Source organism: Macrobrachium rosenbergii, chromosome 12, assembly GCF_040412425.1.
Source record: "Macrobrachium rosenbergii isolate ZJJX-2024 chromosome 12, ASM4041242v1, whole genome shotgun sequence".
Taxonomy (NCBI): Eukaryota; Metazoa; Arthropoda; class Malacostraca; order Decapoda; family Palaemonidae; genus Macrobrachium; species Macrobrachium rosenbergii.
Genome location: NC_089752.1, coordinates 46,652,387 through 46,664,838, shown reverse-complemented (window position 1 = coordinate 46,664,838; position 12,452 = coordinate 46,652,387).

Below are 12,452 nucleotides of genomic sequence, written 5' to 3'. Positions count from 1 at the left end.
CTGGTGATTTTATTAGGCTGAAATAAATAGGAATAATTTTCCTAAACAATTAACTGCCTTGAAATGTAGAATCTATGATGCAGTTCGTTATTCAAATATGCTAGTTTCTGGAAATGCAAGTCAGTTTAATTAAAAGGGTCCTGATTAATTGACACAGACAATTAGTCAAGGCAGTTTAGTTCGATACGGTTAAATGACCCAAAATTCATATTCATGATGCGTGTATAATTAAATGCCCATTTGTCATGAAGATCAAAAGATGCGTTTAATTTTGTTTACAGACAGGAAAATTTGCTACTGCAAAAACACTACTCAGTATTATTTTTGTAAAATATGTTTTCACACACAATGACAATGGTAGGAGATCTGAAATTAGCATTATATTAAACATTTTTATTGGCAAAGGACAGGAAATAAATACATTAATCACAATAATAAAATTTTATTTATAGGCCTATATAAAAGACGGCGTCGGGAGACGAAAGGAAATTTACCTTTCCAAGTGAGGAAATCGTGAAAGTTAAATAACTCCTGCAAAATGACGAGGGACGAAGCAATCTAACATCAAGAAAACAAAAACAATAAATCATACATGAAATGAAAGAGAGAGAGAGAGAGAGAGAGAGAGAGAGAGAGAGAGAGAGAGAGAGAGAGAGAGAGAGAGAAGAGGTGGGGAGGAAAGGGCTGTTGATTTTTATATACAACCCTACACATGAACAAACTGGAACTAGTTCACTGATAAGCCACTGCTGGAAGGGTAAAAGAAAATTAAACAATCGTACAACTAACTGAAAATGTCTTCCTCCAGAAGGTTCGAGATAATGTTTGCAGTTATTGAAAATTTGACATTAGCATAGTGAGGAACATTATATGATAGTGCCTTCCAAGCAACGACCACATCTCTGAAGGTAGTGGGAAGCAAAGGTGAATTATGTTCTCATAATGTAGATAAAAAGCAAAAAATGCTAGAACCACCCTAAGCACGTTAACCTTCAGCAGTGGTATATAACAGTAGATCTGAAAAATATAAAAAAAAATACTCGTTTTTACCTTTCTGAGAGGTCTTAATCTTGTCCACAATAACCAGAATCTTAGATTTTTGTTATTGTGGACAAGATTAAGACCACTCAGAGAGGTAAAAAGCGAGTAATTTTTTTTCAGATCTACTATTATATACCACCGCTGAAGGTTAACGTGCTTAGGGTGGTTCTAGCATTTTTTGCTTTTTATTAACATTATGAGAACATAATTCACCTTTGCTTCCCACTACCTTCAGAGATGTGGTCGTTATGAAAGCACTATAATATATGTTCAAATTTTACTGTCGCGCTAATGTCAAATTTGCAATAACTGCAGACATTATCTCGAACCTTCTGAAGGGAAGACATAACACCATTTTTTCTGAAGCAACGTTTGGGTAAAATATAAACATTTAGAAATACTGCAATATAAAGGAATTTTCTTGTCTTTCCCTGTGGCTCAAACCCTGCTCAGATAACCTTGGTTTTCCTGGGCCAAAGAAACCCTTGAGCCAAGGTGAGCCTTTAATGTTTATTCCTACAGGCCTATGGGCCAGTCGAAGAACGTGATTTGACTGAAGGACGGATAAAACACATTTGCTTTATAAATCCCTGAACCAGGGTTCTAACCTGGGGTACATGTGTAACTAAGTGGTACATTGTACTCTCAGGGTACATTAGATCTGAAAGAACAGCTAGTACATGCTGTACATGATGTAATCTGCATTGAGATTACACAATGTCGTGTCTTGTTTTTTATTTCCCCATTTTAGTAAGCAAAGCTCTTACTTAGGTTATATCAAGAGTAGGGTGAATACCATTTGTTTTTCACTACTATGGAACTTCCTGCGGCTGCAATTTGTACCCGTACCGGGCCTGAAAAGATGTAGTCTACACAAATATATATCACAATATCAATTTCATTGTTTTTCTTTTTCATCCTCAATTTTTAGGGGTACACAGGAATCTATAAAAATGCCCAAGGGCTACAAAAGAACAAAAAGGTTGGGAACCCCCGCCCTAAACGATAGCAGCGTCAGCATTCCTTTCAGTCTTCGACATGACCAACTTCAGCTAGTACACAGCTGGTAAATGGAATTCTCCCTTACTCTGTGCCTCAACTTGCCGGAAACGTAGGAACCGATGAGAGATACAAGCGGTGTAGGGAAGCCTCTCCAGTTTAAGCAACAACTTTCTCGAAAGTTTTCCGGTTATGCACTTTGCCAAAAGGATCACGAGAGACAGACAGTCAAAATGACCTTTACCGTCTTCGAGCTCACTTGTATCCGTACTTGAGAGAGAGAGAGAGAGAGAGAGAGAGAGAGAGAGAGAGAGAGAGAGAGAGAGAGAGAGTATGATTCTTAAATAAGTGAACAAGCTCTCCGGAATTAACAGTCTTGACACAACGCCTACCACAAAAAAGGAATTGTTACAACAATCAGCAAATAACCCATTAAAATCCTATACTTATTATCTTATAATTCTATATTTTTGGAATAAAAAAGCACAGCCCACAAATTCTAACAACGAAAAAGAAACATCACGAAAAATGTGACATAGAATGACTAATAATTAATATAACTAAAACAACAACCGACGAAACGTTCGAACTGCACAGTAAACGTTTGGTAAAATAAAAAACTTTGCTATACGTTTACATTCAACAGAAAAAATAAGAAGGTGAAAAAGGAGTTCAGTGGACGCACAAATCTGTAATAATGTTCAGAGAGATTTTCTTATTATTGTTCTATTCCTACACAATATCAATGGACCAACAAAATCTGGAATATTACTACCAAGTAAAAAATATTCTGTTAAATTGTACTTTTTAACCTATAATGCAGGACGAATGAGAAACAATTCTGCTGATAGTTTTAACGGTAGTTTTGTAAACTAAATTGACACGCAAATTATTGGTTCACCCATTACGTACATTTCCTTGTATTTCTATACACAAATATAGGGGATCACATTAAGAAAACTGGGTTTTCTGGTGGGATTTGGGGGAGGGGGGCAAAAATTAAATATAGGAATGCACAGTGTTCTATTTCACCACGGGGGGGGGGGGTGGATGCTTCGTCCCGTTCCAACTTCCATCGCTAACCCAGCCCAACTTGACCAAGGACGCCATAAATCGTATTGAGAAATACAGGTACGCATCCTGACCTGTCTTCCCAGACCTAACATAAAATTACCGAGAGAGAGAGTTCTTTCCTGACAAGGATGAAGGGCGTGGACCCCACTAACCTGACCTAGGACCTTGTAAATTTGTAAATCAGGAGAGAAACAATATTAATCTACATAATTTTCGTGGTTATCCGTAAAAGTGAACGGACAACCCTAGTCTTCCCCCAAACTCTATCCTGACCCCAAATAATATTGGCTTTCCACTGTGGTCCCAAATTACTTTTGGATATAGGATGGATTGGAATTGTTAACCAAACATTTCCGACGTAAATGAGTGTCATATTCGTCAAAATTACATCGACACATAACAATAATAGCATATTGCACTTTAAAGTCCCTGACTTCTTAATTAATGTTTTAATCGAAGTTTTTTTAAATTGTATTCTTTCCCGAATACAACCTTTTCGACATTCAGGACATTTTCATCATCAAGTCCATAGACAACTTGTTTCTTTATTGCAACCAAACGACGTTAGTCCTAAAGAAATTCTTGGAATATTCCTAGACAAATCACCGGTGATGCACTGTTACAAGATGTTAGATAAAATGGAAACGTTTAAGAATGTATTTGCAAATGGTTACTGATAACTGTTGTAACCCATAAAAAGACAGACGTAGGACAGGATAGCAGAGTGAGTAGGACTTCAACAGTTCCCGAGAAGTGCGTCGCTGCATGTCAACAAAAAGTATTCAGTATTATGCCGATAACGCGATAAGCATGCATCTCCATCGATTTCGATACAGGAGAGGAATGTCTTCAAATTTAACAGCAATACTCGAAACAGGTACTGACACCATTTGACTATAGGTTTAAATGTAACAGACTAAATCAATATGCTTTAAAATAATCGTGTAAGAAATTATCTGCAAACCATAAATCAAGAGGTTCATTTTACACTTTTCACTTAGTTATTCAACTATATTTACATCTGAGTTGTAATATTAGTAAAGTGGAGAAATCGTAGTACCATTCTAAACGGTTACCGTAAAAAAAGTGCGTAAAGCATGGCAAGTGACGAATAAGATGAACGTATAGTCTTAAAATTTATGAAAGCAGTACAGCTTCTTAATCCGAGGATATACAAGAAGAAACTCGCGGGAATAATGCAAAGCAAATAAAAATGAGAATGATCATAAATAACAGAGCCGTTTACCACGGCAGAAATATAGAATTCCATCCAGATAACGATAAATCACTTGACATTTAAGCACTAGTAATGATAGGGAAATTATAAATTTGTTCCTGTTAAGGTCCTGGGAAAGGGTACAACAATTAGAGTTTACGTTCTGGCACAACAACGACTGGTAGCCTACACACTGAAGTATCCGTATTACCCAACCGTGAGGTAGGTGTGGTGAACTAATTCATCTAGACCTATGCTTAGACTGTGGGTTTAGGAGAACTCGGGGTTTTTGAAATAGCTAATTGTCCTAAATATGTCAACATCAACACCAGTTGCAACAAAACTCCTATATCAAATACTTTATCCCGGTGTAAGCCTAATGAAGGGACTGGCACGTTTTCGATCATCATTAGATGGAAGTCGATTACATGTATATCAAATTCATGAGCATTTTTGTGCCTGCATAGGTTATATATACACACATATATCATTTTGCAAGAAACTAAGCTCCGCTAACAATGAATCAAAAATATAACAATCCTCAGCCAAATACCCAGCCTAGGCTAAATGGTATAACAGGATACACCACTTACCTAACCTACGTTACCATAACATGCCCAGTGAAAAGCCTTGGAATGGAATTGAAACTGGAATAAGAAATTTGGTCCAAATGCCAACCGCTGGGACAGATGAGTCACTCTGCGCCAAGAATAATGTTGAAACAATTGACAAGAGAGAGTGGGAAGTAAGATGGAAGAGAATGTGAGGTGCACTGACGGCCCTACCCCCCGTTCCCCAACGGAGCAAATAACCCTGAATAACCAATCTTGGATATTGGAAGAGTAACACGCCAATTGTCTTAGATTAGCCTGCAGGGCTAGGCTACTTGCTCGCAATCTAATTGCAGATATTTATCACGCATAATAAGCTCAGCAAGATGAAGGCACAAAACCACGAAGTCAAATTTCAAATCAGTAAATTACGATAAAAATAAGCCATGACACTTACTCATTCAATCCAATATAAATAGATCCTGCCCCACTGCCCATCTTCCCTTCATCACGATGTCTTTTCCATTTTACAATCGTACTGTTGCTTTGCTCATTTTCTGTTTCGTAAAAGGCTGCATAGGCACACGTTTAGTTTCTTGATTCATGGCGAACGATATACGGTTGTCAAAGGTGATATTACTTGGTTAACACTCGTTGCACAAAACAAAACGTTTGACTGTTGACGTTATTGGAATACAGCTCGTCTTCTTCCTTTCAGTTAATGAATATTTAAAGAAAACGATATTCTGAAGTTAAAGGGTGACATAAGAAGTATCGAGAAATTGTTAAGGTTTTGATTTTTCATAACCTGGTGCTATTCAGTTTTAAGCTGCTGTCATAATTATTTATTTCATTCGATTCTTTATTTTTTCAAATGTAATAACATTAAAAATATGCCAATAATTCAGTCTCTATTACAGATAACCGTTTCACTTAGTAAGGATGCAGGGTCATTGGGAATACAGTAAGGAGCACATTTACTAATAAAAAAGCAATACTTAAGCCATTAGAGTTAAAATTATAAAAAAGTATTTTCAATTATATAGTTAATAACAAAGGGATCTTACGGTGCATTTTTAATGTAATTATGAACTACAAGTGATATATCATAATGACGTATGTCTCGCGAACGTTTTCATGGCGACCCTTCGAATAAGTCTACTTTTCATTTCAGGTTCGTTCATTCCGAATTGTTATTCCATCCTAAAATAAATTTTCCCTCAAGAGATAAAAGAGTTGAGCGTATACATCATGATGTTGTTTCTCTTTATTTCTAAAAAATGCTAATATATATTTAATTTAAACCTCTTCATGAAGTTTATTTTTATTGTAAATTAGCATCAGTGTTCACCAGCTTTTAATGTTTCTTCTTCCATACCTTCCTCGACGAGGAAAACATCTCCTTCATTTCTTCCTACCTTCCTACTCTTAGATGGAAGGTTCATCCCGTCCATTGAGATCTCCAGGTAAACCGAATTGAACCGAATCCTTTTATCAGCAACTAGCATACCAAGAGTAATGGGATACCACCTTGGGGGAGAGCAATATGAATATTCAATAATAAAAAACTGATAAATAGTAAGAGTGCGAACCGAGTAACAATAAACAGTTTAAAGACAACGTCATTAAGCAAAAAACAAACACAAACGTGAAATTACAATGAAAGGAATTAAAGGGGGTGCAGCTTGGGGCCGAAGGGACGTTGTGAAGATCTCTAAGGAGTGCCTCCCTTGTGAGGTGCACTGACGGCACTAACCCCCTACGGTCCAAGATGAATATCAACAATTTATTAAGAATAAATCATTTGGTTATGCAAATATGACGAAACTTCGACCAACTGGTGAAAATATAAAATCTACTCTACTGATAACTGAGTTACCAAAATTCATACTTCATGAAAGGAACTGAAATTTGCGCACGCTAGACAGAGGAAGCAAGAAAGAGGAAATCAAGTTACAGAAAACAGTCGCTATAAAAGAGCGTGAGGAACTTCTCGAAAAGAACCCCTATGAAGGGCAAAACCAAGGAATATGAGGTTGAACATAAACTTTTTTTTGTAATCCTCTTGCATTGTCGGTCCATTTCACAATAAGCAAATGCTCCATGCAAACAATTCAAACAAGCGCGAAATTCTAAAGTGAGTTAAACATTTTAAGGTGTTAACTGTTAACCGTGTGAATGATTTATTCTATTCTTGTCTTCTCAGGTCTTTTGGCTTAGCTTGAAATCATCTAGAAAATGCTTGGTGATGTCAAATATTATGAAGTATTCTAAGTAACACAAATTATAAATATACGTAAAGCAAAATTATTTGGAGTCGATGTAACTGATTTTAAAGATTGTTTGTGAAAAACCCTACACTTTTCTTTCTGCCAGATTATTTGGGAAAATCATGAAAAAATTAATGAAATATATATTGCATCTAGGTACTGATTACCAGCTGAAATCACTGAATTACTATTGAAGTATGCAAATTGCAGGTTTGGTTCTTCTCAAGATGGAAGAGCAGATGCATAATCTATTTACTGTATCATGGAAGTAACAGATATTCCAGACAAAAGTCCAATACTTAGCTGAGTATTGATTATGTTGCAGTAATTTCTTATAAGTCAGGAAAAATCACATTTGTAAAAAGGCTAGGTGAAATACCGCAAGACTTTCACACAGAAAGGTGCACAATACACACAAACTCACATTTTCACTTTCACTGATAGGTAAGAGAAACTGCAATAATACTTCCAGTGAAACAAATCTTACAAAAAATATTTTCTAATAGCACAGAAAGAAAAATCGAGAAGAAGAAACGACATTATACCTATTCTCAGACGTAAAAACCCAAGGCATCTTCCAAATACAGAAAAAAAAGAATAATGTTGAAAAAAAAAGAATCCTCAAGGGATTTTACTTGCCAGAGAGGCTGAAGTAAAGGTGAGGGGGTATTAAGTTAGAGAACTAGACTTTGGGGGAGGGGGACCGTGGTGGCGGTTACCAAGGGCCAAATGAGGCGAATAAACTGTGATATTTTCCTAAAAAATATTTCAGGTGGTTTTCTCTCTTAGAGCTGTACAGAAATAGTTCAGTGCGCCTTCACAAAAATAATTATTTTTCACAGTATAAAATACCAAATAAATCAAGAGTATGAAGGAACACAGCGCAAATTCGTAGGCATTTGCTACCACAATAAAGGCAGCAGTTCAAGAAAACGAATAGCATGAAATCGAACAAAATATCAAGTGCGTATAACAGAATAATAAAAAAAAGTGAGATTGTTTCTCCTTCCTTCAGTTCTTTTCCTCTAACGTGATTTTCCTCGTACGTGATTTTTTTTCTCTTCCTGTTTTTCAGTACTCAGGTTTATCTTTGTTTTTAACTCCCTAGGTGCTAAATCTCCCAAGTCTTCCAGTTTGCCACTGGGTTATTCCTCCTAAGACGCAGGCGTGAAACCTTTATTCTTACATGATCGATCGCAACTCTGTATCAGCTCCCAGAGGTTTTGACAACTTTCGTCACAAAACAAATTCATTCTACTAAGAGTTTATTTTTGGTCGTTTTCCCATGCTCCCCTATCCATTATAGCAAGGTCATTCGAGGTCACGCATTCTTCATAAAATATAAATGCATATTTTAACATAAGGACAAATGGAAATGCCTTGAAAAAAAGAAGACTGAAAAGCTTCCTCAGTTTTCAGAAGACTGGGAGTTGACCTGAAATCCTCCTTCAGCATTTGACACCAAATGCGTTTTCAAGGGCCACGAGTGATTACGGGAAAAATAATCGATGCAGGATAATGTTAAGAAGGAGAGGAAAAATAAAAGAAAAAAATGCTGAACTTGAGAATTGGCCTAATATATATGTAGACAAACTACGAAATCTGCTGACAAAATGCAGTCACTGACGAAAAGCTTGGACAAATTATACATATTATGAGTATCTTTTCAATCAATATGCATCCCATCAGCAGACGGAAGTAAGGTGTTCACTACACAAAGGGTCTTACATACTACGGATGTAAGCAACTCTGATACAGGTTAGTTAATGTAAGGCTAGGTTAAAGCTATTGACAACTGCTAATCATAGATCACAACCCCATGGGTCAACCAGGGTCCTGAGGCCCCCCCTAAATGGGATTGTGGTTATGTGAGTAGAAACCACATCCTTGTGTATGGCAATAGTGACAGAAGAAATTTGTTTATTTTCTAGAGCAATTCTAATAATTTCACTCATGGTGGCTTCTTAGATATTAGGTCAAATAAAAAAATCCAACGTTTTGCAACTTATTTAAGAAAAATAAGTTTCTGCCCCTAAAAAAAAATTCGTTTTATAGCCAGTGCAGCAATGGAAGAAAGTCTGACCAAGGACACAACAACTCATCTTAAAAATTACTGAAAAATAATTAAATCAATTCACCCACTGGTGCTTGCTGGACAAGTGTATTTTTTCACTATGCCAAAAATCGTAGTATATCAAAAGTCCAAATTATTGAAGGCTAAGTTGTCTAGGGGGGGGGGGCGTTGATATGATTAGGAATAATATACATCATGAAAAATACTGGAGTAGAAATATCCTTGCCAGAATCTATCAACAAAAAATTGGGAATGAATGAACCCTAGAATTTAGGCTACAAGGCCTAGTACTTAGGCACTTTCAACCATTAAGTGCTTAAAGACAGTGAAATAAGAGTTGGGGTGGTTGGGCACCAAATAAAAAGACCACGAAAATAAATGAGATGAAGTATAGGAATCGAAAGGAAAACCACTAAAGTATATAAGTTATTCTTGTACAGGATTGCAGTTTTGAGGGTGAGGTGGAGGGATAAGGAAGGCGCTTAGGAACTTTCCTTCCCTCATTATGGTTCTCCCCTGCAGAAGCTTTAGAAGTTCTGTCTATCTTCAAAATTACCGGAATGGGAAAAGTTTAATCTGAATGATATTAACAGAAAGAATAAACTTGAGTGTAAGTTAAACCAGTTATGAAAAGTAGCAGAGAGCTGTTTTTAATTAAACTTTTAATTACAATAGTAATTAAGAACACGAAATTGAAGAAGTAAGAAGAAGAAAACAATATGTTCGATAACCGCCACCAACAAATTACTATACTAATTAAGCACCTCGTAGAAACGCCAGATGTCACTTCACTTTGGCTGTCTCCTCAAGAACAGAGACCAATAAAACAATTGCACCATGGAATTTCAAGGGGAAAATGTTGGACGTTCAGCAAATTTCACTTATGATTCTCTTACAAATATTTAATTTCTAATGCGATTAACAACAATAGTAATATACACACACACACACACACACACACACACATATATATATATATATATATATATATATATATATATATATATGTATGTATATATATATATATATAGTATGTATGTATATACAGTATGTATATATATATATATATATATATATATATATATATATATATATATATATATATATATGTGTGTGTGTGTATATACATGTGTGTGTGTGCAACATATGACACAAAGTCTAGAACCCCAAGGAGCAACTATCATCATTTCCTCTACATTTGCCGAGCAAACAATCAATAGTCAGTGAAAAGTATATCAACCATCAACTTCGCCTAATTATACCTATTTAGCCAGAGCGGAGATAAATTAAAATTACTCATACTGTCATTTTCATTCTTCCTCGGATATTGCCTTTTCATAAATTTGGCACTTTCCAAACGAGGTATTGAACCCCAACAGGACTTTATTGGCAGAGTGAGAGTTCCAAAGCACCACCCATGTCGCTACATGGCCCTTACACAAGAAAAAAAAATTTGCCAAAAGTATACACTCCCCACCCAAAGTTCGTCTTCCCAGTCCTATGAAACTGGGGACTAGTATTCCTGCTCTTCCCACCCAGAGTTCTTTTCTTCCCAGCCCTATGAAACTGGGAACTAGTATTCCTGCTCTTCCCACCCAGAGTTCTTCTCTTCCCAGCCCTATGAAACTGGGGACTAGTATTCCTGCTCTTCCCACCCAGAGTTCTTCTCTTCCCAGCCCTATGAAACTGAGGACTAGTATTCCTGCTCTTCCCCCACCCAGAGTTCTTTTCTTCCCAGCTCTATGAAACTGAGGGACTAGTATTCCTCTCCCACTCCAGAGTTCTTTTCTTCCCAGCCCTATGAAACTGGGGACTAGTATTCCTGCTCTTCCCACCCAGAGTTCTTCTCTTCCCAGCCCTTGGGGACTAGTATTCCTGCTCTTCCCACCCAGAGTTCTTCTTCTTTCCCAGCCCTATGAAACTGGGGACTAGTATTCCTGCTCTTCCCACCCAGAGTTCTTTTCCTCCCAGCCCTATGAAACTGGAGACTAGTATTCCTGCTCTTCCCACCCAGAGTTCTTCTCTTCCCAGCCCTATGAAACTGGGGACTAGTATTCCTGCTCTTCCCACCCAGAGTTCTTCTCTTCCCAGCCATATGAAACTGGGGACTAGTATTCCTGCTCTTCCCACCCAGAGTTCTTTTCTTCCCAGCTCTATGAAACTGGGGACTAGTATTCGGGCTCTCCCCACCCAGAGTTCTTTTCTTCCCAGCCCTATGAAACTGGGGACAAGTACTCGTGCTCTCCCTACCCAGAGTTCTTTTCTTCCCAGCCCTATGAAACTGAGGAGTGGTATTACTGTTCCCTCCACCCAGAGTTCTTTTCTTCCCAGCCCTATGAAACTGGAGACTAGTATTCCTGCTCTCCCCACCCATAGTTCTTTTCTTCCCAGCCCTATGAAACTGGGGGCTAGTATTGCTGTTCTCACAACCCAGAGTTATTTTCTTCCCAGCCCTATGAAACTGGGGACTAGTATTCCTGCTCTCCCCACCCATAGCCCTGCTCGGCCAACCCAGAGTTATTTTCTTCCCAGCCCTATGAAACTAGGGACTAGTATTCCTGGCAGCATTAAAGACGCTACTGATATTCAGGAATGAAAGAATAGTTTTATAACTATTGCCTTAGGTATTCTGAATCATCTAGATATATATGTAACCTTATATTTTTCTTTTTACATTTTACCTGTTATTTGCGTATTACTCTCCTTCCTCTGTTATTTTGGTTTCATTCATTCTCAACCGGGAATGACTAAATTTTTTCCATATGCATGTTTGTACATTTTAAATCGAAAAAATAAGACACACTAAAATGATTTTTAATATCAACAGAAATCATTATGATCGAAGGTAATAAAAGCACGAACTCGTTACCTTCAGTAGTTCAAGCTTTCCCTTCCTTGACGAAATTACCAAATCTAATCACAATAATGCTGAACAATATCAATTTTGGGTTTGTGAAAGGAAAGAGCAAAGTGGATGCTATTTTTATATTAAGACAAGTCCAAGAGAAGTATTTAGATTTGTGAATCCTGAAAAGGCGCATGACAGGGTACCAAGAAGCGTAGCTTATTGGCGTTTGAGAAAGAGAGAAGTATCAGAGAAATTGGTAAGGTTAATGAAGATGATGTATGAGGGGCAAGAACCACTGTACAGACAAAATATGGCGAGATTGAGGCGTTCCCTGTGGAGGGTGGCCTCCGTCAGGGATCAGCTCTGAGTCCATTCTTGT